The sequence below is a fragment of the Mesoplodon bidens genome, assembly GCF_964165515.1.
Source record: "Mesoplodon bidens genome assembly, chromosome: 7".
Lineage (NCBI taxonomy): Eukaryota > Metazoa > Chordata > Mammalia > Artiodactyla > Ziphiidae > Mesoplodon > Mesoplodon bidens.
This window is the reverse complement of record NC_138164.1, coordinates 104,864,356-104,885,285: the sequence shown is the minus strand read 5'-3', so window position 1 is coordinate 104,885,285 and position 20,930 is coordinate 104,864,356. Positions and strand designations below refer to the sequence as shown.

Below are 20,930 nucleotides of genomic sequence, written 5' to 3'. Positions count from 1 at the left end.
ATTTTCTTTTAGATTCCACATATAAGCGATACCATATAGTATTTGTCCTTCTCTGACTTACTTCACTTGGTATGATCATCTCTAGGTCCATCCATGTTGCTACAAAAGGCATTATTTCATTCTTTTTTTATGGCTGAGTAATATTGGATGGGCTTTATGTTAAAATATGGTGCTATTAATTCAACTAAAGGAGTATTTGTGAAATTCAGGGGAGAGAGGAAGGGAACAGACCTCTAAGCTGGATTTGGAGAGACCCAAGGACATTCCAAGAAGAAAATGTTGAATGTGTGAAGACATAGACATTTGCAATAACATTGTATGTTTGTAGAAGTAAGTTTTTCAGAATTGCTAAAGGGTAAACTGAGAGCAGGGTAGCATGGAGGTGTTTCAAAGAGAACATCTAGCAGATTAAAGAATTTAGACATTATCCTAAGAGAGACAGGGAACACTTAGCACACAAGCATGATTGTGACATCATGGGATTGCTGTGGGATTCGGAGAACAATCTGCCACTCAGAGACAGATGTGACTTTTCATTTGTAGTAGATGTTAAAGGTTACCTCTTTGATGAGAATGTTATTGTTTCTCCATTCTTGTTTCTCCTCCTCTTCTTCATTGTCATGCGAGAAACACACCAGTTCAATGGCCTGGGGTCAGAAGCACACCACAGTGAAGGGATTCATCCTGCTGGGCCTCACAAACAGCGCAGACCAAAAACAACTCAACTCCTCTTTGCCATCTTCCTGCTGATCTGCTCTGTGACTCTGGTGGGCAAGCTGGGCCTGATAGATGTGATCCATGCCAGCGCCACCCTCCACACCCCCATGTACTTCCTCCTGAGTGTGCTTTCCTTCCTTGACATCTGTAGTGCCTCCGTGTTCACTCCCAGGCTGCTGATCAACTTCCTCACCACTGACCAGTCCATCTCCTTCGTGGGCTGTGTGGTCCAGATGGCCCTCATGATCCTCCATGGCACAGGGGAGTGTCTGCTTCTGGCCATGATGGCCTATGACCAATTCATGGCCATCTGCCACCCTCTCCTCTACCACACCATCATGTCCAAGCGTTTGTGTGTCCAGCTGGTGGTGGTCACCTATGCTGCTGGGGTGTTCATTTCAGCTGTTCAGACAGGGAATGCCTTCATTTTGCCCTACTGTGGTCTCAACATCATTGATCACTACTTCTGTGACATACCCCCCCGCCACCATGCTCCAACTGGCCTGCTCAGAGACAGCCATGGCCAATGTCATCTTGCTCGTCTTTTCTGCCTTGGTCACTGTCCCCACAATCTCAGTCACCTTGGTCTCGAATGCCTACATCCTGGTCACAATCTGTAGGATGAGGTCCTTAAAGGCCCAGCGCAAGGCCTAATCCACCTGTGCCTCCCACCTCACTGCCCTCTCCCTTTTCTATGGGTCTGTGTTCCTTGTATATGTCCAACCCACCCTGAAACTGCCTCAGCCTGTAACAAGATCCTCTCTGTGTTCTACACCATTGTGTTCCCCATGTTGAACCCACTGGTCTACAGCCTAAAGAATAAAAATGTCAAGGCCTCTGCACAAGTTAGGGTTCTTAAGCTAAGCAGAAAAGTAATTTGTTAGAAAAGTACCTGGTAGCCCATAAGATAGAAGAGAAGCCTAGAGAACCCAGCCAGGACAAGAACCAAGAGAGGCAAGGAGCAGCAAAGAGCCTGCCACAAGAGTAGTCTGTGCAGGATAGCACCATAGGAAGCATCACCTTTGGGCTCTCTCCATGGCTGCAGCTAGCACTGCTGCCCCAAGCTTTCAACACAACTCAGCTGCTGGACACAGCCACCTGCACTAGCCACCACACCTCCCTCTATAGCATCCAACTATGTATCATCTCTAACTGATCCTAGACCTTCCCATCATTCCCTGAAGCTCAAGTCCTAAGCAGGAGCATTCACCTGTCTGGCAACGTAGCTATTCTACATCTCTTGATATATTAACCACATCCAGCATGGATATCTTACACCCACTGAGCTCCTACATCCACATTTCTGTTGTACAAAGCCCTGGGAGGTGGAAATAGGACCTCCTTTCACTTCAGAAGTGGGAGCTGGATTCTATATTCTTCCTGTCTTGAGAGTTCCCAAATATAGAAAGGAGCATTGAATGCCAAACAGTGAAAATGACGTATTTCAATAGGAGAAACCTTCCCTACAAGGCTCTACAGGGAATGTTGCCCTTCTGAATACATGATATTGGAGAAATAATCCATGTGGTGTTTGAGTATAGGAAGGAGATAGTAGTCCCTCGACTTTGTGGGAGAGAGTGGAGGCTCCAATTAGCCAGGGCCCAAAATGTGCTCTAAAGCAGTAATGAGCTATTATTTCTATGTAAATGGCCAATTAAACAAAATTAAAGGCTGAAAGACCATACAACTTTCTTCAATCAAGATCAAATTACCTTTATGTTTTTAGACAAAACCCTACTTGTATTGTAACAGAAATCAGTCTTACTAATTTAAGAGTGGGGAAAAGGAGGTGGAATTTATTGTGAAACCCAGACGTCAACTGAGGTTCAGTATCTTTTGGGGATTCAAATAAAATTGGCTTGAACCCTGTTCCATGCGTGGTTGTGTCCCCACATCCCTGCCAACCTGGAAATCCTAGGTAACAGGAGATGGGCTGTAAATGTGTTTTATGCTTTGCCTGGTTACCTCTAATTCTGAGTTCCTTAATCCACTGAATTACTTCAGTTTATGAATCAGCCAGGGAGGAAGAAAAAGCATGGGATTAAGAATGTGGATGATGGGCTTCCCTGGTGGCGCAGTGGTTGAGAGTCTGCCTGCTGATGCAGGGGACACGGGTTCGAGCCCTGGTCTGGGAAGATCCCACATGCCGTGGAGCAACTAGGCACGTGAGCCACAACTACTGAGCCTGCGCATCTGGAGCCTGTGCTCCGCGACAAGAGAGGCCGCAATAGTGAGAGGCCCACGCATCGCGATGAAAAGTGGCCCCCGCTTGCCACAACTAGAGAAAGTCCTCGTATAGAAATGAAGACCCAACACAGCCATAAATAAATAAATAAATAAATAAATAAATAAATAAGCCAAGCATTAAAAAAAAAAAAAACAGAACAGGTCTTATCCAATGGTAGCAAACAGAACCACAATAACTTGTCTACCCACAGACCACTTAGTCTCTACAGTTTCTTTAAAAAAAAAAAAAAGAATGTGGATGATATAAATGGGGAAGAGGGAAAAACAAAACCTGACCGTCTTAGGTCCTGATGGGGAAGAAAAAAGGGGAGTATAGGCAGGTTGGGTTAAGGGCAATACAGCTGGGCTTGAGGCCTGTGAAGAAGACAAAGAAGCAATTGCATCTCTGTCAGATAAATCATTCACCTGTAACTTCACAGATGTCTAAGTGAAACTTTTTCCTATAAAACTAATTAATCCATGGGTGAACCTGTTGATCAATGCTTAGTGATGATATTGGAATCACCTCCTGGCTTTATGTTCAGGTTTGAGGTCATTTTTCTTAACATACTGTACTAGGCTTCTCCAGAGAAGCAGAACCAACAGGATATATATGGATAGATAGATATAAGAGGAGATTTATTATAGGAATTGGCTCGTGCAGTTATGGAGGCTGAGATCCACAATCTGCCATCTGCAAGCTGGAGAACTAGGAAAGACAGTGCTGTAATTCAGTCTGAACAAAAGCCTAAAAACCAGGGGGCTATCGATGTAAGTTGTGGTGAGATTCTGAAGGCTCAGGAACCAAGATCAGCAATATCTGAGAGCAGGAGAAGATGGAGGTCCCAGTTCAAATAAAAACAGCAAAGTCACCCCTCCTTGGCCTTCTTGTTTTATTCAGGCCCTCTACCGACAGGATCATGCCCACCCACATTGGGGAGGACCATCTTCTTTACTCAGTCTACCAAGTCAAATGCTAATCTCTTCTGGAAACCCCTCACAGACACATTGAGAAATGTTTTACAACTATCTGTGCATCCTTTTGTCCAGCCAAGTTGACACATAAAATTAACCATCACACATACTAAGGCTAGAGCAGGCTCCAGCCGGTCCCCTACCACCTCCGCAATACTCCATCTCAGACTCAGGAAGTTAGGAACTGCAGTCTCTTCATGAAAATAAGCCATTTGCTTAATGAGAAAGTTTTCTTTAAATATAATTTCCCTTAGGGCCAAGGAGACGCAGAGGACCAGGAAACAGAGAAGGGGAGGTGCCAACCCCTCCTTCACTGCCCTGGTAAACTCAGACTCTGCTTCCTAACTTCACCAATTCCTGAGCACATGTTGCCAACAGCCCTAGGCAACCTAGTCACTGACTAAGAAGTGAACAGTTTCCCCAGAAATTGATGGGTGAGTAGCCTAAGAGGAATGGAAGGAAGACAAGGCAGAGGTGTGAGTGCAGGAGCAGTTGGTGACATGGCAACGTTTCCCCAGAGAGACAAAGCAGCCAGTTCCTTCAGCCCCCCACATACTGCCCTCTCCAAATGGAACCCAGCCCTCTCCTCCCCTCTCCCTTCACCTAAAACCATCTGGCATAGAACCCAATAGGAGTCATTGGAATGTTGGTTGGAAATTAAGTCAAAGTGTTACCTCTCTCAAGAGCATTTGAATTAAATTACACATCTTTAGAGCACCCAGAGCCCAGCCAGTACCTGAAGATCTAGAACTTTCCATTGGGTGGAAGTGAAGCCAAAGGTAGGGTCAGATCAAGCCACAGGTGCTAAAAGGAAGACCAGTCTGTGGTCCCAGAGAGACAGCCAAAGCACTGGGCTACAATGGATCACAGTCCAAGCAAACAGTCAGTGCTGAATGAGTGTTTACTGTTACCAATGACTGGCTCCATCACCTCAGAAAAATTGGTCAGCCTTGCTGGGCCTCAGGTCTGTCCTATGTAGAATAGAGATGATCCCTAAAATCTCCTGTTTACAGATGGAAAGGGGGATAAATCACTTTGAGTCTCCTGGATGTTCATCTTGTTCTCAAGGCTCCCAAACTCATTTAAACTGACCCTAAAAGTCTTTGGGGGAGGGACATTGTAATGAAGTGGGGAGTCGGCCCTGGCACTGGGATCTTCAGTGGAAAACTCAAGCTCTCCAGCGGCTGATAACTTCACTCACCAAGCATAATGTCTCTCCAGACATCACTTCCAGGGGCAACTTGGGGCAGGATGGAAGGAGCCAAAATTAGATAAGACAGGGGCCTTCCCTTGGAGAAAGAATCCAAGACAGTCTAAGGGCATCTCCAACTGGAGCTGGCCAGAGGAAACTAGTATCTCAAGGAGGGGGAGATGGACAGATATCCTTCAGAAGATTCATGGATCCCGCTAGGGTGTGGCCACCCTGCCTTCTCCACAGGATCCTGAATGCCGTCCACACCCCCCACCAGTGTCATAGACCCCGTTTCATCCTTACCCTCTCCGGGACCTTAGAGAAACTGGCCAGTCCCAAGAAGCTGAGTTAGATGGGAAGCAAGCCTGGCTCATAGGCAGTGTGTGGATAAGCTCTGTAAAGATGAACTTGTTCCATGGAGGGGTACCAGTCAATCTCAGACCCCATTCTTCTACCTTAAGATGCTCATAAAGTATGATGTTTGATAATTTGAGAGACTGAAGTTTCAAGGCCAGCCCTCCAGAGTTGTTATCACCCAGAAAACTCTATGCCCAATAAACACTGTATCTGAAGCAGGACCTCAGGGTCTGAACAGTGCGGCTTCCCTTGGGTGTTACTATTGCATCCAACAGATAGTTTGCTGTTCTACTCACATGCTCTTTGAAGCTCAAACTGCAATTCTTTATAAAAATGACCCAATCACTCAATTTACAAAGTTGTCAGTAAACAAGTGATGTGAGGAAAACTGGCAGGCTCTTGAACTGTGCCCTAGAAGATCAAAGCAAGAAGGAAGACCAGAGACAGACTTGAGGACTTATGGGCAGGATGGGATGTTTAAAATTTCTTAGCGGTTCCTATCTGACATCGCTGCCTTCATGCCTCTCCCCCTTCTGACTTCCACAGTCACAAGAGTTGGGCTCAGACCTTCAGCCCAAATGTGGGTCGCTGCCCTGGCAGCCCCAGCACTGAGTCTCCACAGTGGAGCTCCTGGGGGAAGCCAGAGTTTTCACTCAGTGTGATCATCACAAACCATGGTTAAAGCCAACTCACTTGCCATGCTCACCCCTCATTTCCTCTTCCCCAGGCTTAGCTGTCACTGAGAAATCACATGCTCCTAAATACAACCCAGACCTACTGGGTAATTAATCTACCTGCTTAGCCACCCAATCACTCTCCCAAATTTCCTTCTTTCTCTTTCCCTGTGAACCAGAAATCCTGAGACAGAAGATTGTAGATTCATGAGAGCATAAGGTGAAACAGAAGTTACATGGGTCATGGAATCAGACAGGACTGGTGTCTGAATCTGGTTTTGCCATGTACAATCTAGCTTAATTTTTCAACAAGAAAGTCATGTAAAGATTAAATACTTATATGGTAAGAGGCTTAGCATATAGCATGGTTTAGAGTAGATGACCACTTGATACCAGCTTCCCCACTTCTTCTAGGATTATTCATTCTGGGCATTAAAAGGGCATTGGCTGCTGATATCAGTGATGTGGTCATGCAAAATAGCATCTTCATTTTGCCCTCCTGTGGCTCCAGCATCGTTAATCATTACTTCTGCGACCTCTGCCTCTCTGCCTAACCTCCAACTTACCTGTGCTGACATTGCCAAGGCTGAGGCCATCCTCTTCCATTGTTCTGCTTACCCTCTGCATTGTCACTGTCATCCTAGTCATGATCAGAAGGATGCATCCCCTGAAAGCCCAAAGCAAAGCTCCCTCCATCGGTGACTTTCATCTTCCTGTCATCTCCCTCTTCAATGGCACCATCGTGTTCATATATGCTCAGCCAAGCCCTCGAAGTCTCAAGACAATGGGCTAAACCCTGAGGTCCTGTAGCAGGACAGAGCCAAGACAAGTAATCAGATCTTGCCGAGCACAGTAACTCTAAACCAAGGATGAGTCAAAGGCCAAATACCAGGAGAAGAAGGATAAGATTTCAAAACCCAGGTCAAGATAAGAAAGGCAGCATCATGAGTGAAATCAGGGTCAGACACAAAGTTAGACCAATAGGTGGTACCCTTGGGGGCAAGACAAATATCAGATTCCTTGTCCTTAAGGCCATTGGAAGTCAGACCTAACTTTTGAGGAGCCAGCCTCAGAAAGGGGTATTTCAGATCTCTCCAGACTCCTGCTTATGTACAAAATTTGTTTGGAGTTAAGCTTCTTTTAAAGACCCATCCTCTCCTATTCTGGCACCTGACATTGACCTCTCCTCCACAGCTCTATTGCCCCTGATAAGAGACAGTGGCCAAAGACAGCACTTCAGAGGCTGCAGTGAAGCATACTCTGTTCCAGCACCTGTTTCCTCACCAGCCTCTTTTTTTCATGAGCTCTCCACTCCCAGGACAGCATACAAACACAAGCACATTTGTCACTGAGACAGTGCTGAATTATTCCCACAGTTACATTCCTACAAACTCTGCTCACCGTTGTTATCTGGCTGTGTATCTCGCTTCCCCAACTGAACTGCAGGCTCTCTGAAGCAGGAACCAAAGCTCATATTTCATTTCATCCCCAACTGAGCCTAGCACAGTGCTGGGTAGTTAATCAGGGCATATTAATTAAGGCATATGTATTTATATATATTTCACCTCTTCCTCTTTGGATTTTCAGCTTTTAGACAGCAGAAGATAAAAAGAATACCAGTTGTTGTTATTCTATAAGGCTCGGGACTTTATGAAACACTCTGCTCCCTGAAGGAGGCATTTGCCCAATAATGATCATTAATAGCTAATATTTATTGAACATATATTATGTGCCAAGAATTCTTGGAGGCACCACATACACACTATTTCATTTAACCCTCATAACAATTCTATGAGTAGGTTATGCCTATTTCACATATGAGAAAACTGAGACTCCAAGAAATCTAGGGTCAAATATAGTTCAATGGCAGATCCAGGTCCAGCTGATTCCAAAGCCTATGCTCTATTTGAATGTCTAAAACTCCTTGGGTTTTTGCAGAAAATCATACAAGTTTACATTTCTACTGCTTCCAAAAAATCCAGAGAACTTCTCCCTATTTCCCACCAAGGCCCAGCTTTTCTATTAGTCCCATAGAGTCTTGACTCCTACCAGGAGTTTTCAGTTCCTACAGAGCACCTGAAGAGCCACTTGGAAGAGGAAAAAAGAAATGGGATAGAAGGGGCGGGAAAAATTAGGAAATGAAAGGGCCCTTGGTGCCACTGCTCTGGCCCCACTCCTTTTGCTACGAAAGAAAGCCCCAATTTCCTAAGCCAGTTACCTCTCCGTCATCACCTTCCTGAGTTCCATCTTAATGCTAGTGTAGAGTTTCTTTGTGAGTCACAACAAATAATGAAGCCACTTTTTCTTCCAAGGCAAGTCCAGGCTGGTTTCAAGAGTGGACCAGCAGTGATTCACTGATTGAATCATAAATGGGGGGCTTGGAGAAGGAGTGACGTTGCTTAAAGTAGCATCTCTCCCCCATATCAGAGAAGGGTCTATTGAACCAGGACCTCAATTTTTCCTTGTGCAAAAGGAAGTATTTAGAAAATATGATCTAAGGAAGGTCACTTCCGGTCCTGATATTCACATGAAATCTGAACCCACTTGACAGTACCAGTGAACCTATGTATTGATAAAACATATACTGATGGGGTAACCTGCCTTACAGGTAATGTAACTCTGCTTTTCTTCTCAATTATCAGGTGGCCAAAACAGAAAGCAAAATGGCTCCCCCCAAAACAGGAAGCAAAATGTTCCCAAGTCACCCTGGGTAAAGAATGGATTGTCAATTGATAACTCTTTGAAACACCACCAGAAAACTTGTTCCTCGACCAAAGCTAAGTTTATTAGACATACTATAATAAGAGAGAATACAGAATCTTAGTAGTTCTCAATAGGAGGAAATCAATGGAAAATATTTATAGATTTTGGGGGTCTGGATTCAAGTGGTTTAAGGTGGATCTTCCACATCAAGGAGCAGATCAGGACTGGACAAAGTCTGTGACATTATAGTTTAGGATTGACAGATACAAGGGGGAAGGGCCTGAAAGCAAATCTTGGTAAATAAACTACTGTTTGTTGAGAAAATTGTTTACCCAAGTGAGTGATCTATTGTCTTAATAGGAGAGATGTTTGCCTAGAGAAGCAAACTATTTGTTCAGATAAATTGGCCTGCAGGAATTTCATGAAGCAAACAGTGAAGTTATTTATTGGTTTACAATCATATCTTCCTAGGCCTGAATTTCTGGGAACAATTAGCTAAGTCATGTTGCCAAATAGGAAGTCTCAGCTCTCAGTCCCAGTAGTTAAACTATGTGGATATAGATGATCTCCAAGCTCAAGTTCAATTTATTCTTTTTTAAACTACCATGAGACTCTATTCTGTTCCCATGGAAACTGAACTTCACCTCACTTCCTCCCACCAGTGACATTAAGCCTGGGCCATAATGCTGTGTGTTTCTCCCATCTCACCCCACAAAGTGAGCAGAGATAGTTAATAGAGAAATAGTTTCAGCTGAAGAAGCGCTCATATCACTTGTCAATCAGGCTTGAAAGAATGGGGTTGTATAGAGCCTGCTACTGACAACTAGAACCTTCTCATGTTAAAAAAATGAATTGTCATAAATGAGTCATGGGGACGTAATGCACAGCATGGTGACTACAGTTAATGATACTGTCTTGCATATTTGGAAGTTGCTAAGAGAGTAGATCTTAGACATTCTCATCACAAGAAAAAAAATTGTAACTACGTATGGTGACAGATGTTAACTAGACTTGTGATCATTTCTCAGTATATACAAATATCAAATCATTATGTTGTACACCTAAAACTAATAGAATGTTGTATGTCAATTATATCTCAATAAAAAATGTTTTTAACTAAAAGTCAAAACAGTTTTAAAAAATTGCCTTAGGTCAATTAGCTAGATGCTGGCTCAGTAAGTGTGAAGAAAGGACTTCTCAGAGGAAACAGGAAGGAGCCTGGACCATCTGAATTAGGAGAGATGAGATAGAACTGGGGTCACAACCAAGAGAAGAAGTTTGCCCTGGAAAAAGATATCAGGCAGGGCTTCCCTGTTGGCGCAGTGGTTGGGAGTCTGCCTGCTGATGCAGGGGACACGGGTTCGTGCCCCAGTCCGGGAAGATCCCACATGCCGTGGAGCGGCTGGGCCCGTGAGCCATGGCCGCTGAGCCTGCGCGTCTGGAGCCTGTGCTCCGCAACGGGAGAGGCCACAACAGTGAGAGGCCCGCGTACCGCAAAAAAAAAAAAAAGATATCAGGCAGCTGAGGCTGCTGTATTAACGACAATACCCAAATCTCATTGGCTCTCAGCAGCAGGAAGTGTATTTCTCACTCGTGTTCACGTCTATCATGAGCCAGTAGTGAGTCTGCTCCTTTTCATTCCAAGATTCAGGCTCATGTAAGAGAAGCCCCTATATCCTGGACATGGCTGGTGTCATAGCAGAGGGAAGAGAGGGGATATGGGAGACCACGGGGTGGCTCCTGAGGCATGTATGCTCAGAGAGGGCAAAATCACTTCCATTCACAGTCACGGGGCCACACCCAGCGATGTGGCCAAGCGTAATTTAAGTGAGGAAAGAGAATGGATAAGAATTCTTATCCGAGAGCTCCAGGGAGGAACACTGACTCTTAGGCAGCATAATAAAATCTAGCACAATGAAGGAGACATTGCATTCATGAGTAGAGGACTGGCAGCATGAAGGGGGCATTTGCGGGGTAGATGCATCAGACACCTCGTGCAGGTTGGGATGCAGCGCAAAGGTCAGAGGACTCAGCACTGTTTCACTTCTACTGGCGAGATTCAGCAGGTCTTCCCAAGTGAATAAACCCCCTCTTACCTGCAGGAAACATGGGCAATTCAGTCGCTCATCTGCTGTGACTCTCTCCCAGATCTGTAGTCTAGGGACTGAATTTCTTTTACCCAAACAAGTCATTTGCTTAACAAGGCCTCTTGCTTTATGAGGTGATTTCCCCTGGGATTGTGGAAACCCAAGGTGCCAGAGTCCCCAAGGAGTGAGCCAGTGTCTTCCTTCCTGGACTGGGAAAAGCAGTCTTTCTATACCCTGTTCTCACTGGACTTGGCCCTCCAGGGCCCATACCTGAGGGGGTGTGTCAAAGTTATTTATAACAGTGAAAAGTTGGAAATACCTTATTGTCAACCCAGGGGGACAAGTAAATGATGCCACACATACACAATAAAAAACATGCAGTGATTAAATACAATTATGTAGACTATTACTTTTTTTGTTTGTTTTTTTTTTTGTTTTGTGGTACGCAGGTCTCTCACTGTTGTGGCCTCTCCCGTTGTGGAGCACAGGCTCCGGACGCGCAGGCTCAGCGACCATGGCTCATGGGCCCAGCCGCTCCGTGGCACATGGGATCTTCCTGGACCGGGGACTATTACTTATTGATTGATATAGGGAAATGCCCATGGCATGAGTGAGAAAGTAAATGACAGAATATCTTGTGTAGTATAACTCTGTTTGATTCTGTTTATGGAAAATCATGGTCATGATTGCATTGAGAAATTTATAACACGAACACTCACCAATGTCCATTTTCTGTGGTGGCAGGATTTTAGATGATGTTCTGCTCTCTTCTTGGTTCTTTTCTGTGTCGTTTAAATTTTTTACAACTAGCATGTGTTATTTTTACAAAGACAACAGAGCTATTTTGTAGGTGGGAAGAATTATGTTGGGGTTTTTTTAGGTGGAAAGATGTATTTTCAATATTGTTACATGAATAAAGCAAATATGATATAATCCCATTATTGTATATTTACAGCAAATATACATGCTTGTTTCCCAGGGATATTCTGAGGATCAAAGGAAATAACAATTGGGGAAGCCACATCTAGACTATCAAAGAGAGCACATATGTTGATGTCATTATCACTTTCAGTCACTTCTTGTGAGACCTGGGGATTATGTGGACTTGTGTCCCTGTGCACATCTCGGCCTTGTGAGTCTCAGTAACCTGAAGACAGGCCCACCAGGGATGGACACTGTAAATGAAGAGCATCTGTCCTGGCATTTGATGGAGAATCCCTGCTCCTCAGGGGTTCCCAGACAACTCTCCCCAAGACCTCTCCAGCATACCCTGGAGACAACCTGCAGTTCTAGGATTGCTCCTGGGAGGACCAGTCACAAATTCCCACTGGCACATTTCTTAACTCTAGGGGTCATGATGAAAAAAACTAGATGAAACTTAAGACGGGAGTCTTCCCAGCTTTGTTACAACTGGTTGAGAAGTTCTCTTGAGAACGCTGGTCAGAGGCAATTAATGAAAAGGGGAGAGGAACACCCCAAGAGGTCTGCAAAAACAAGGCTCATGGATGGATGGTCTCTGCTCAACCACAGGTAAGTGGGCTGAGAGGTGGACTCCTAATACCAGTAAGGGTAAGCCCTTCCTCATGAAGGGCTCATCCTCCTCACACCATTCATATCTGATCAGCCCCTCCACCGAGGTGACTGGGAAAAAATTGGAGCTCAGAAGCAGTGCACAGTAAGGTTGAAATTAATTTCCTTAGGGTTGTACCCAGGGACCTCGGCTTTTTTTTTTTTTTTTTAAATATTTGGCTGCATCACGTCTTAGTTGCGGCATGCGGGATCTACATTGAGGCATGCGGGAATCTTTCCTTGCGGCGGGCAGGCTTCTCTCTAGTTGTGGCGCAAGGGTTCCAGAGCACGCGGGCTCTGTAGTTTGCAGCACGCAGGCTCTCTCGTTGAGACACGCAAGCTCAGTAGGTGTGGCACGCCAGCTTAGTTGCCCTGTGGCATGTGGGATCTTAGTTGCCTGACCAGGGATGGAACCTGCGTCCCCTGCATTGTAAGGCAGATTCTTTACCACTGGACCACCAGGGAAGTCCCAGCGGCCTCTTGGCTTCTACTGCTCACATTCTACCCTCTCTTAGCTTCAACTACCAGCTTTACTTTGTACACCAGAGACCTTGGGGTTCTCCCTGACGCTACTCTCCTCCTCACACTGGCATTTTCAGCCCATCACCAAATCCTGACATATTTACAGCCAAACATCACTCAAATCCATTTACCTCTGTCTGTCTCCACTACCCTCCACCCCTCTAGTTTAAGTTATGAATCCCTCCTGGATGATTTCAACATCCTCCCAACAAATCTCCCCCATCTATTGACCCTCTTCCAATCATTTCCCCACAACTGAATTTAGAGTGATCTTATCAAAAAGCAAATATGATCATATCGTCTCCCTGGTTAAAATTTTTTTATGGCATCCCAGAAAAAAAAAATCCTTACCATAGTCTCGGGTACTAGATAATAACAGCATAGGCTCTAAACCTGACCACCTGAATTCAAACCCCAGTTCTGCCACTTATAGCTGAGCCTTTGGGCAAGTCCCTTAACCTCTTTGTGCCTTGGTTTCCTCATATGTAAAACAGAGATTTCAGTAGTACATCTCATAAGGTTGTTGAGAGGATTAAATGAAATTAATGGTGTTTAGAACAGTGCTTGGTACACAGGAAGCACTCAATAAATGTTACAAAGCACTGCCTGCCTGCTGGCCTCAGCTTGCACACGCTCCCTCTTTGCCCTCTACCAGCACTGGCCCTTTATTCAGCTCTTATTCCTCTCTAGGCTCGCTCAGACCTCAGGGCCTTTGCATAGGCTGTCCCCACTCTTCTCTCCTGTGAAAAATTCTTCCTGGGGAAAATCATCCTTGGGGGGCTTCCCTGGTGGTGCAGTGGTTGGGAGTCCGCCTGCCGATGCAGGGGATGCGGGTTCATGCCCCAGTCCGGGAGGATCCCACATGCCGCGGAGAGGCTGGGCCCGTGAGCCATGGCCGCTGAGCCTGCGTGTCCGGAGCCTGTGCTCCGCAACGGGAGAGGCCACAACAGTGAGAGGCCCGCGTACAGGAAAAAAAAAAAAAAAATCATCCTTGGTCTTCTTGTCAAAGTTTTAGGCTTATAGCACTAAGTACCTCCATGTTGGAGTTATTGTTCCAGTTGTAATTTTCAATAATTTGTGTGATTATTTCTAAATTCCACAAGAGTGGGCACTTTGTCTGTTCACTCCTTACTATTGGCTCCTTACTTCCCACTCTGTGCGTAGCACACAGCAGATGCACAATAAACATATTCTGAATGACTGAATATGTCTGTCAACTCTTAAGCCTCCATCTCCTACACAGAACTTTCTCCTAAGCTTCAAAATGGTAGAGCAACCTGTTTCCTGGACCTGTGTATTGGGCTCTCCCAAATGCTATCAAAAATGTTAAATACCTGGGCTTCCCTGGTGGCGCAGTGGTTGAGAGTCCGCCTGCCGATGCAGGGGACACAGGTTCGTGCCCCGGTCCGGGAAGATCCCACGTGCCGCGGAGCGGCTGGGCCCGTGAGCCATGGCCGCTGAGCCTGCGTATCCGGAGCCTGTGCTCCACAACGGGAGAGGCCGCAACAGTGAGAGGCCCGCGTACCGCAAAAAAAAAAAAAAAAAAAAAAAAGGAACTTACCACATTCCTCCTCAAACCTGTTACCTGTTAGAGTGAATGACACCATTGTTCACCCCATTACCCAAACGAGGACCCTGGATGTCATCCTTGACTGTCCTTCAGCCCACATATCCAATTAATGAGCAGGTACTGATAAACCCATCTCCCAGCTATTTCCCTAATCTTTTCACTCTCTCTTTGAGCAAGGATCTCATCTACATTGGTCACCATTGTGTCTCCAGTCCTAATAATGGGACTTGATTATTTGTGAGTCAATAAATAACACTATCCCAGCCAAGGCCCCTGTGATCAGCTGCCTAATGTAGCTCCCTGCCTCCTGTCTAACTTCCCTTGAATTCATTTTAACACCTTCGGCTGACCATGTCACCATCCTGCTTAAACTCCTCCAGCAGCTCTCCACTTATAGAACTCTGCTCTCAAGGCCAGTCCTCCAGAAGCTGAGCAGTATTTCCTCATGGTTAACAATGACCAGTACTGGTTCGTAAATGTTTATTGTATTTACTTATTTATTTTGGCCACGCCCTGTGGCATGCGGGGTCTTTATTCCCCGACCAAGGATCAAACCTGCGCCCCCTGCAATGGAAGCATGACATTCTAACCACTGGACTACCAGGGAATTCCCAGTTAATTTTTTTTTTTTTTTTTTTTTTTTGCGGTTCGTGGGCCTCTCACTGTCGTGGCCTCTCCCGTTGCGGAGCACAGGCTCCGGATGTGCAGGCTCAGCGGCCATGGCTCACAGGCCCAGCCGCTCCATGACATGTGGGATCTTCCCGGACCAGGGCACGAACCCGTGTCCCCTGCATCAGCTGGCAGACTCTCAACCACTGCGCCACCAGGGAAGCCCTAAATGTTTATTTTTTAAAGGTAAGGAATAAATAGTACCTGGACTAACCCTGGGGGTCTGAAAACTCCAGTACCTTTACCCATTCACTAAAGCTCTTTCTATCAAAAGAAATTTATTTATTGGGAATTCCCTGGTGGTCCAGTGGTTAGGACTCCTCGCTTTCACTGCTGAGGGCATGGGTTCAATCCCTGGTGAGGGAACTAAGATCCCACAAGCCGTGCAGCATGGCCAAAATTAAAAAAAAAATTGTTTATGAAATTAGTTGAAACTCCAAACTACTGATCGCTGTACTTTACATACAAATATCAACCAATTAAAGTTATAGCCCAGGGGCTTCCCTGGTGGCGCAGTGGTTGAGAGTCCGCCTGCTGATGCAGGGGACACGGGTTCGTGCCCCGGTCTGGGAAGATCCCACGTGTCATGGAGCGGCTGGGCCCGTGAGCCATGGCCACTGAGCCTGCGCGTCCGGAGCCCGTGCTCTGCAACGGGAGAGGCCACGGCAGTGAGAAGCCCGCGTACCGAGAAAAAAAATAATAATAAAAAAAAATAAAGTTATAGCCCAAAGTGGCAAGTTCCCGTACCCAAGGAAAGAGCAGAGGTGTCAGAGAGAGAAGTGGAACCCATCCTTGGCTCTGTCAGGTATCCATGGGAACAGGAGAGCTTCAGAAACTCTCAGGGACTTTCTCATCTTGAGATGACCTCCACCTTCATGAGCCGCCCCTCTTCTGACCTTGATAAGCCTTCTCTTTTCTTTCATGTCAGGACACTTCATTCTCATTCATGTACTCTCATTGCCATGGCAGCCCCCCATCAACATCTTAGCAGAGGAACTGGAGGAGGCTGTCCTTCTGCTTTCTCATCCAGGAATTTATTACTGTGAATCCAGGTCCTCCAGGGTTCAATCACACTCATTGTTTCAGCCAACTCACCCCTTAACTCTATCAGTGTGCTAGAGATGAGTGAGCCCAGGTCATGGAATTATTGAAGAGACAGGCCAAGCAAAGCACCCCTGCCAGCTTCCTTCTGGTTTTCTCCGTGCTGAGGTCTTTAAGGACCACAATAACTAACATCTCTCCTCTCTATGCTAATTCTGAACCAATTGAGATGAGGAAGAAGCAAGGCAGACAGAGAGCAAAATACCACCTGCATCACTGATGCCACTTGGTACTGCAGAACATGACTCATCCTTGTAAGTGGTCTTCTTAAAAATTAGACAGACAATGACCTAGTTTTAAGGTCGACATTACAGAGAAATAGAGCAGAGAGGAACCTGTGCTTCCAATGAGCAAAGCAGAACTACACACATTCAGTGCCTTATCACAAACCCATTCATTGATCACAAAAGGCATCCCTCCTCCAGGAGAAGAGGGGGTCAGGTGTATTACACAATGGATATCCCTCTTTAAGAAAGGAAACATTGGGCTCCCCTGGTGGCGCGGTGGTTGAGAGTCCACCTACCGATGCAGGGGACACAGGTTCGTGCCCCGGTCCAGGAAGATCCCACATGCCACGGAGCGGCTGGGCCCGTGAGCCATGGACGCTGAGCCTGCGCGTCCGGAGCCTGTGCTCCGCAACGGGAAAGAAAGGAAACATCATGAGCAGAGAAGAAGCAACCCCACTGGTGCTCTCCATAGGTAAAATCTGTACATACTTTTTATATTTCAAGAGGCCGAGTTGTCAATAGATACTGATAGCACAAAGCCCTATTACCAGCTTTGATCAGACGCCACTTATTTCTAGCTATCCTGAGATACTCTGAAGAGGCCCTGCCTTATTCCTCCTTTGTTCCCAGCCTCATCCAGACGATACAGAATTCCAAACATTTAACAACCAGAATGCCATGGGCACCAATCAGAACAGATGCTCCAACAATCAGAACCTACACTCAACCAATCAGAACTGATGTCCAACCAATGACAGCAGGCCCTGGTCAGTGTCCCATACAAGGGCTTCCCCTCAGAACAGCAGCCTTGGTTATCTGAAAACTCAAAAAGCGAGCATGCTTAGAGGCAAATTCTTGGGAGCATGACAACAGCTGAGAAAACGTATATAAACATGAGGGCTCCGCTGGGGAGGTTAGGCTTGTGAACACTCTGACCTGTGCTCTCTGGTGAAAGAACTCACCTCCAGTGCTGCCTTCAGAACCATGCCCTGCACTGGACCCCAATACCACAAATCTGGCATGTCCTACTGCCTTCAGTTATTTATAGCTAAAACACAAGACTTTGGTTCTTTGGTCATGGTTTTGTCGAACTGGAGTTTTCATATTTAATGTAGCTGCCTATTCTCCCATACAAATATTTTTCTTAGTGGTAAGTAATAAACGACTTTGTTTTAATTTATTGTGTTTAATTTTCTCCCCTTGGATTATTAGCTCTGTCAATAGAGAGATCTGAAAGCCCAGTCTCAGGGATTTCCCTGGCAGTCCAGTGGTTAAGACTCTGCACTTCCACTGCTCCCTGGTCAGGGAAATAAGATCTCACATGCCATGTGGCACTGCCAAAAAAAAAAAAAAAAAAAAAAAAGAAAGCCCAGTCTCCTGACAGCTGCTCAGGAGGCCTGTACCAATAGCCAGGAGAGTCCCCAGCTGGGTGCATTAGTGTCCTAGGGCTGCTGTAACAAAGTACCACAAATTGTGTGACTTAAAATAAGAAAAATACACTCCCTTGTAGTTCTGGAGGCTGCAAGTTCAAAATTAGGGTGTTGGCAGAGATGTGCCCCCTCAGAAGCTTCAAGGGGTGGATCTTTCCTTGTCTCTTCTGGCTTCCAGAAGCCCCAGACATCCTTGGCTTGTGGTAGTATCACTCCAATCTCTGCTTCTGTCTTCCCATGGCCACCTTGCATCTGTATCTGTGTCTTCACATGACATTCTCCCGTATCATCTCCTGTATCTCCATTTTCTTTTCTTATAAGAACACCAGTCATATTGGATTGAGGGCTCACCCTAATCGAATATGATTCAACTTGATTACTTCTGCAAAGACTCTATTTACAAATAAGGTAACAGTCACAGGTACCAGGGGTTAGGACTTCAACAAATCTTCCTGAGAGATACAATTCAACCTACAACACTGGGAGAAATCACTGCTCTACTGAGTCATCTTATATTAATGATGACATTAGGCCTGATTTCCGTGTCCCTGGCCTTGGGGACTACTACTGTTGGAGCCTTTGCCCCCAAATAAATTACAAATTAACACTTTCATGTATTCCCTCTCTGGACCAACATACCAGCCTCCAACACTCACTAGTGATGCCAGTTCTCCATGGAACAGGAAATTTGGGGAATAGAAAATTATTATAACTCTATAATAGACATATGATTATTACTTGGACTGAGTTCTAATCCCACTTTCTTTATGTACTAGGTCTTTTACCTTGGACAAATTGATACTCTCACTAAATATAAATGGACATAATGTATTTTTATGTTCTATATATTTTTACAATTTATTTTATTGAAGTATAGTTGATTTACAATGTTGCATTAATTTCTGCTATATAGCAAAGTGATTCAGTTATATGTATATATACATTCTTTTTCATACTCTTTTCCATTATAGTTTATCACAGGATATTGAATATAGTTCCCTGTGCTATACAGTAGGACCTTGTTGATTATTCATAGTTTGCATCTGCTAATCCCAAACTCCCAATCCATCCCTCCCCCTGCCCCGTCCCACTTGGCAACCATAAGTCTGTTCTCTATGCCTGTGAGTCTGTTTCTGTTTCATAGATAAGTTCATTTGTCATATTTTAGATTCCACATATAAGTGATATCATATATTATCTATCTGTCTCTGTCTGATTTACTTCACTTAGTGTGATAATCTCTAGGTCTATCCATGTTGCTGCAAATGACATTATTTCGTTCTTTTTTATGGCTAACATTCCATTGAATATATGTACCACATCTTCTTTATCCATTCCTCTGTCGATGGACATTTAGGTTGTTTCCATGTCTTGGCTATTGTGAATACTTAAATGGGCATAATATTTAAATGAGAAAGTATTATGAAGTTTCAATAGCTGTTTAGGAAACGAGTTAGCACATGACTCACAGTAGGTGATCCATTCATGCCAGTGTCCCCTCCCCAGTTCCTCTAGCACTGCCCATTCTGGGGGAATTAAAAGAGCTTCAGACACTGACCCCAGGGTCTGCCTCTAGGGTACAAGCATGTCTTACTTGGTGTCTCTGCAGTGACAGGGGCACCACAGTGAAGAACTGCACCCGCGTCACCTGGTTCCTCCTGCTGGGGCTCACAGAGCAGGCAGGGCTCAAGGGCATCCTCTTTGCACTCTTCCTGTTCATCTACTCAGTTACCCTCACAGGCAGCCTGGCCATGATCACCCTGATCCACGCAGACCCGCAGCTCCGCACGCCCGTGTACTTCTTGCTGAGTATCCTCTCTATCATAGACTCCTCCTTCTCCATGTTAAACACCCCCAGGCTGCTGGAGAGCTTCCTCACCTCAGGCCAGTCCACCTCCTTTGCAGGCTGCCTGGTCCAGATGACCCTCATGACTCTCCACGGTACTGCCGAGTGTCTGCTCCTGGCCATTATGGCATATGACCAATTTGCTGCCATCTACCACCCTCTCCTCTACCACATCGGCATGTCCCAACATCTGTGTGTCCAACTGGTGGCAGCCACCTATATGGCTTCTGTTGCCAATTCAGCTTTACTGACTGGGTACATCTTCAAGCCGTTCTACTGTGGCCCCAATATCATTAACCACTATGTCTGTGACGTCCCCCTTGTGCTCCAACTTGCCTGTGCAGACGTTGCCAAGGCTGAGGCCATTGTCTTCTCATCTTCTGCCTTGATTATCCTCTTTACCATCACCATTATCCTGGTCTCTTATGCCTACATCCTGGTGACTATCTTCAGGATGCGTTCCCTCAAGGCTCAGAGCAAAGCACTCTCCACCTGTGTCTCCCACCTCGCAGTCATCTGCCCCTTCTACAGCACCATCATCTTCATGTATGCTCAGCCAAGCTCTCACAGTTCCATGGAACAGAACAAGGTCGTGTCTGTCTTCTACACAGTGATCATCCCCAGGCTGAACCCGCTGATCTACAGCCTGAGGAATAAAGATGTGAAGCCTGCTCTAAAAAGGAGATGCCTTGACATGCTGCCTTCCTAACAGAGAGTGGAACATTCTATCCTAAGCCATAACATGGTAGAGGCAACATAAAATCTGCATAATATTAACACTTGGATAGAAGGAATTATGTGCCAGCACTATTTTAAATACCTTTCACATATCAATCCACTTAATCTTCACAACAAGAGGTTGAAATAAATACTATTATTGTCCCTTAGGAATCTGAGGCACAGAGAGGCTGAGTAACTGGCCCAAGGTCACACAGCTAATAAGAAGCATAGTCAGAATTTGAATCCAGGCAGTCTGGCTCCAGAGACCATGTTCTCAACCAATACATTATATTGCCTTTTTCTGATAAGTGCATCCTACAAGCAGACAATGGGCACAGTTATTCC

General features: G+C 45.5%; 1 pseudogene across 1 annotated transcript; it reads left to right on the top strand.

Moving 5' to 3' along the window:
- Nucleotides 1-476: 476 nt before the first annotated feature.
- On the top strand, nucleotides 477-20,574 carry LOC308620836 (annotated as a pseudogene). Its single transcript has 3 exons — nucleotides 477-1,562; nucleotides 8,784-8,851; nucleotides 19,629-20,574. The product of its transcript is annotated as an uncharacterized misc_RNA (transcript).
- The last annotated feature ends 356 nt before the right edge of the window (nucleotides 20,575-20,930 follow it).